Genomic DNA, 6,748 nt, shown 5'->3' on the forward strand with positions numbered 1-6,748 from the left:
ATGGCTTTTATTATGTTGAGGTATGTTCCTTCTACATCTAGTTTGTTGAGCATTTTCATCATGGAAATTTCTTGGAAATTTGTAAAATTGTCTTTATTTATTGAGATGATTATATGATTTTTATCCTTCATTGCGTTCATGTATGTCACATGTATTTGTACATTATTAATCATCCTTGCTTTCCTAGGATCCTATAAATTCTGTCATGGGGTATGATCACTTTGATGTGTTGTTGAAGTTGATTTGTTAATAATCACCAGGAATGTTGAATGTTGGCCTTAGTTTCCTTTTTTTTCCCCCCTAGTGACTTTATCTGCCCTTTGCATAAGGGTAATGCTGTCCTCATAGAAGGAGTCTGGATTTTTTTCTCTCCTTCTCGGTTTTTTGGAAGAGCTTAAGAATTGGTATTTTTTTTTTTTTTCTTATTTGTAGAAGTCACATGTAAAGCCCTCTGGTCCCTCAGCTTTTCTTTTTTAGAATATTTTTGATTACTGATTCAATATCCTTAGTTGTTATTGGTGGGGTGTTTAGATTTTCAACTTTTTCTTCATTCTGGATGGTTATGTTCTGTATATAAGAATTCATGCATTTTTGGGGTATCTGGGTGGCCCGGTCGTTGAGCGTCTGCCTTTGGCTCGGGTCACAATCCCGGGGTTCTGGGATCGAGTCGTGCATCAGGCTCCCTGCTCAGCGAGAGGCCTGCTTCTCCGTCTCCCACTCCCCCTGCTTGTGTTTCCTCTCTCTGTGTCTCTGTCAAATAAATAAATAAAATCTTAAAAAAAATAATAAATCTCACTTGTCACTCACCTAATCACAGGAAGTATTATTGTTCCCATTTTACAGAAGAGAAAACTGAGGCTCATAGATAAAGTATTTTTCTAAGACTCCAAGTCAATATTCTTTCTGCTACAGCTTCTTTTAATTCAGAGGCATAGATAATAACCTGACTCAGCTTGCATGCCAAGTAAGCACTCAGCCTCGCTGTTTCGTGGGCCATTCCAATGCGTCATTTCAGATTTTTATCTGAAAACCGTACCGGCAGAGAAGGCCAATTCTCTAAGTCCTAGAGTTTCTCCCATTATTAGTTTTTTTTTTTTTTTAAGATTTATTTGAGAGAGAGAGAGAGAGAGAGCATGATCGGGGGAAGGGCAGAGGGAGAAGCAGACTCCCTGCTGAGCAGGGAGCCCGTGGGGCTCGATCTCAGGACCCCAGGATCATGACCTGAACTGAAGGGAAACACTTAACCAACTGAGCCACCCTGGCGCCCCCTTATTAGCCGTTTTAAATAGAGTTTTTCTTTATTGATGAATTTATATATGCTTATTATAGTAAACAGACAATAAGAAAAATTAGTCACATCCCCACCACTCAGAAATAACCACTCAATAAATTAGTGCATTTCCCTTCAGTATTTTTTATTTGCAGATTAAAAAACTAGATCTTTCTGAACAAAGATCCTTCATAATAAATTTGACAGTTTATATTACCAAACAACACACTCCATTATCTGTAAAAGCCAGATTACCCAGGCTGCAGGAAGCTTTGAGAGTGAAGAGCACAATCTTTGCTCCTGGGTCAGCTGCAGCCCTGAGGGGCCATGGGAGGTTTTCAATAGAGAAAGGCAGTGGCAGCTGAGGAAGCAGAAGGCGGGGAGTTAGTATTTTCCTGGCCTAGACCCTAATAGGTTAGGCTTTGAAACTTCTTCTTTCCTAAATTGCTACCTCTGGTCACGAGATCTCTGCGGCCATATGTTGTAACACAAGCTGCTTTCTTCAGTTTAGGTCACTTTCTCATTCAGACTCTGGCACCTGAAAGAATGAATGTCTGCTGATGTGGTGATGTTATGCCCTCTGTGATTTCTACTAGCTATACAGTTAAAAGAGGGACCTCAGTGGTTTGTTAAAACAAGGGCATTGTTGTCTGAGCTCACCTCCTGGGCCTGTTTCAAGATTCACCATCTTCCCTGATAATCCTTGCCCTGCAATTCAAGGACGAAGGGGGAACCCTAAATGAACCTTACAGCTTTAATATTAACCTTCTCCTGAAAACCCTGTACACAGACTGGGGGACTATGTAGCCTGGCACCTTGGTGTACAAGCAGTGGGAGTTGTGAAACATCATTAAGTGGATTAAACTCTCAAATCCATATGCTTGAGAAATCAATGGGTTAGGAGCAATTCCTTTTAAAAGTTAAAACCCTATGATAGGTGTCACATAGGGCTAACACAGAATACAAAATCACTATTCTGATTTATTTTCTCACTTCATGATTTTTATTTTTTCTATATTCTTTTTCCTCCTGGTTCATGTTTTTCATCTACTTAATTTTACTTGTTTATTCATATGCATCACCCATTACCTTATAAAAGTTAACTTTTGCTCACACATGACATTGTCCAGGTATGTTAACAGAGACATCCTCAAATCCTTTAATTCAGGAACATCACCATAGTGTTTATGGTACCCTCTCCTCCAACCACCCCCTCCCCCCAAGAAAAGAAACTCAACATAGTCTAGTTTTTTGTATTTTTTTTTTTTTGAAAGAGCAAGCACATGCACATCGGGGGAGGGGTAGATGGTGGGGAGGGACAGGGGGAGATGGAGAGAGAGAATCTTAAGCAGGTTCCACACTCAGCGTGGAGGCCAATGCAGGGCTGGATCTCACGATCCTGAGATCATGACGTGAGCAGAAATCAAGAGTCAGACGCTTAACCAACTGAGTCACCCAGGCGCCCTGGTGAACTATAGTTTTGCGAGAGTGGAAAGGTACCTTAAGTCATGGTAAGAGGCAGGAAAGCTGCTAAGTTGAGTGCAAGTGCAGGGCAGTCGACTGGACTCTTTCATTTCACCATTGTTTTAGCAAAATGTTACAGATTTGAGGGATAATCTGTGGCAAGTCATTCACCAAGGGTTTGCTGTATACCTGGCCCCTCCCAGACCATCTTGGTCCACTTTCCAGCCCCATCATGCCGTCATGTGCCACACACAAATTCTTGCAATTCCTCAAACACTGCATGCTCCTTCCTATCCCTGTGCAACAAAATGGAATTACCTCTACCCGTGCTTTTCTTTATCTTTGAACTCCTCATCCTCAAGTACCAGCTCAGATGTCATGTTTTCCTAGTTCTCTAGATTCTCATGCAGAGGAATCCCATGGCACTTGGTGCAGACTTCAATACAGCACTTACCACATGAGATGATAATTCCTGTGCCTCTGCCCCCAAAAACTGTGAAGTCTTTGGGTTCAGTGAACCAAGACCAGTTTGGAGACTCTTTATAGAGAGATGACCTGAGTGGGCAACAGTGGAGGAGTGAGGGGTCAGATTCATGAGATGGGAGTTAAGAAATAACAGGACTTGGTTGACTGGAGGCAGTAGAATATCGTGGTTAAAGGGTGCAGGGCTTTGCTGCCCAACAGCATAGATTCTAAATCAACCTCTGCCACTTAGTAGGTAAGTTGGGCAAGTTACTTCATCCTGACTTGTTTTTTTTAATCTGTAAAACAGGAATCATGATAGGATATATTTCCTAGGGTTGCTATGAAGATTAACTGATACACATAAAATGCTTAGAACAGTGAGTACCTAGCATATAGTAAGGCTTCCATAAATGTTAGTTGCTGTTTTTGTTGTTATGATAATTATAATTATTATTACTGAATATGAAGAGTGAGGGAGAAGGAAATAATGATAAATTCCAGATTTCTAACTTGAGCAGCTAAACATGAGGTGGTATTTTCCCACAGAATGGACACTGAAGAAATAGCAGAATTGAGTGAGAAGATGGCAAATTCAGATTTTTATTAAAACTATTTCTTAGAGTAGTTTTAAGTTCACAGCAAAATTGAGGGGATGATACACAAATTTCCCATATACCCCTGCCCCGTCATGCACAGCCTCCTTCGTTATCAACATTCCCCACCAGAGTGGTACATTTGTTGCAGCCAATGAACCTAATTGAGACACATCCATAACACCCAAAGTCCACAGTTTACAAGTTCAATTTTTGATAAGCTGAATGAGAAGTGTCCGTGGAACTGCCAGTACAGAAGTCTAGCAGGCTGTAGGATGTAAAAGTCTGTAGTTCATGAGAGTTCTGGGATGGAGATACAGATCTGGAAGTCCCTGCACAGGGTAATTCAAACTATGGGCATGGACAAGCTTGCCAAGTCAAGTGTGTAAGGAGAAGCACAGAGACTCAACACTATTCAAGGTTCTCTCTCACTTCTCTTTAGCTAATCTGTTAGTTACTGCTAGGTTTACCCCAAAACTTAGTGACTTAAAATAATAAGTATTATCTCACAGTTTCTGTGGGTCATGAATCTGGGCCATTTAGCTGAGTGCCTTTGCCTCAAAGTCTCTCCCAAAGCTGTAGTCAAGGTGGTAGCCAGGGCTACAGGCATTTCATGGCATATACTACTACAAGGTTCATTAAAAAATAGAAAAAGAAAAACCCAGCAGATCCTACTTGTGGTCATACTCTGTAACTTCCAAGGCTAGGTTAGAAGAGCAGCTTCTATCAGTCTCTCTTTTGGGATACTCACTTTCAAAACCCAGCTGCCATGCTGTGTGGAAGCTCAGGCCACATGGAGAGGCTATGGAAAGGTATTCCAGCTGATAGTTCCCACAGAGGTCCCAGTTGTCAGGCACATGTCAGATGTCAGTAAGGAAGGCTGGGAATCTCAGGGTATATCTAGTCCTGGTACATAGTTTTCACCAGTTCTTCTTTCAACTCTATCACTCATCTTCAAGAATCTTTTTTTTTTTTTTTTTAAGATTTTATTTATTTATTTGACAGAGAGAGACAGCGAGAGAGGGAACACAAGCAGGGGGAGTGGGAGAGGGAGAAGCAGGCTTCCGCCGAGCAGGGAGCCCAATCTGGGGCTCGATCCCAGGACCCTGGGAACATGACCTGAGCCGAAGGCAGATGCTTAACGACTGAGCCACCCAGGTGCCTCTCATCTTCCAGAGTCTTAAGAGGACTATCAGGAGTATGATCCTAGTAAGAATGGATACACAGGAAGGTAATTCTTACTATCACCAAAAGGCAGGAACATCTTTATACCTCTCTGCTAACTAGTTGTAAAAGGTGGTGGTTTGTAGTGAAAACACTGAACTTGACATAAAAAGGAAGGAATTTAATTTCTAGCTGAGTACTAGTAATGTAGCCTGCAGCAAATCACTTACTTTCTCTGATCTTCAGTTTTATCTGTCCAGTGGGCATAACAGCCACCCTGCCTACCTTACAGAATTATTATAAAGATCAAAGGAGCTAACGGGTGAGAAAAGCATTCTTCTGAAAAGTAAAACACTATGCATACGTCAGACCTATAATGCCTTACTGTTACTCGTTGGGATTTATATAGGAGGCAAAGGAGCAAATCCTGCCCTTCTTTAAATTTTTGGTGATATGCCTTTTTGCTTTTTTTTTTAAAGATCTTATTTATTTATTTGAGAGTGAGAGATAGCACGAGAGGGAAGAGGGTCAGAGGGAGAAGCAGATTCCCCGCTGAGCAAGGAGCCCGATGTGGGACTCGATCCCGGGACTCCAGGACCATGGCCTGAGCTGAAAGCAGTCGCTCAACCAACTGAGCCACCCAGGCGCCCCGCCTTTTTGCTTTGACATACATTTGCTTAAATGCCTCCTCTGAGCCTGTCACTGTAACAGGTGAAGAACTCTTTTGTCATAGCTAAGATCCCCTTTCTTCAGTTATAAACTTGAATAAAATGTTTTGCCATTAGACAAGCACTTTTTACAAAGACACTATGAAAACTATGTCAAGTTGATATGAAATTATTATACAGGTTTTAGCCAATTTTCTCTCTGCATGATTTGGGGGAGTCCATTTCTGAACAAAGCACTGGCTGCTTTACTAAATAGCCAACCTCATGTAGCTGTCCCAAGGAACCTTGAAACTCTCCATTTCCCATATCAGATTGTTAGCTGCTCTCAAAGCTTACTCCTCCCCCCGAAATTCTCCATCTTGGAGAAATGAGCCAGCATCCACTCAATCACTTAGCCTGGGAATCATCCTTGACTTCTCTCTCTTCATCCATGCTCATTTGCATTTTCACCACCTTCTTTCTCTCAGTCTGAGGATTTTACCTTTGTAATAGCCCCAGCCTCTTCTGTTTCCATTCTCACTGCCACTCTCTCACTTATACCGAGGCAACAACTTCCTAATACTCTCCCTGCTCAGAGTGCCCCTCCTCCAGTCTCCCTACCAGCAAACGAATCCTAGATAAAAAAAAAAAAATCTAACACTCCTCTCTTCAGCAGATAGAAATACAGCTACTCCACATGTCCAGTCATCCAGCCTCAACAGTGCTACAGCTTAGGTATGATCATGCTCATTTCACAGGCAAGAAAATTTGGCCTAGAAACTGACTTGAATTCCACGAGGTCTCTCATGGCTAAACTCTCGCTCTTCAGTTAATGCCTCAGGCTTTCCATCTGTAAAACTGGATCAATAAAAAATTTCTCACATACTTGGCATAAAGAGGAAATGAAGAAATAATGCCGGTAAAGGGCCTGGAACAGTGCCTGGCACAGAACACTCGGTTACCTTTACCAATTATTTCCTGATAAAAGTTTTCATTGCTCTTATTACTTCGCTCTTCAGTGTCCAACAAAGAAAGAAAGCAAGGGTTCCAAATCTGATGGACTAGTTCTTTTCCTTTCAGCGCTCCAAGTCCTCCCTGACATAGCCAACTCTTCACCCAGAGTTCATTACCTCTTTGGGCTCGTT

This window comes from Zalophus californianus, chromosome 11, assembly GCF_009762305.2.
Source record: "Zalophus californianus isolate mZalCal1 chromosome 11, mZalCal1.pri.v2, whole genome shotgun sequence".
NCBI lineage: Eukaryota > Metazoa > Chordata > Mammalia > Carnivora > Otariidae > Zalophus > Zalophus californianus.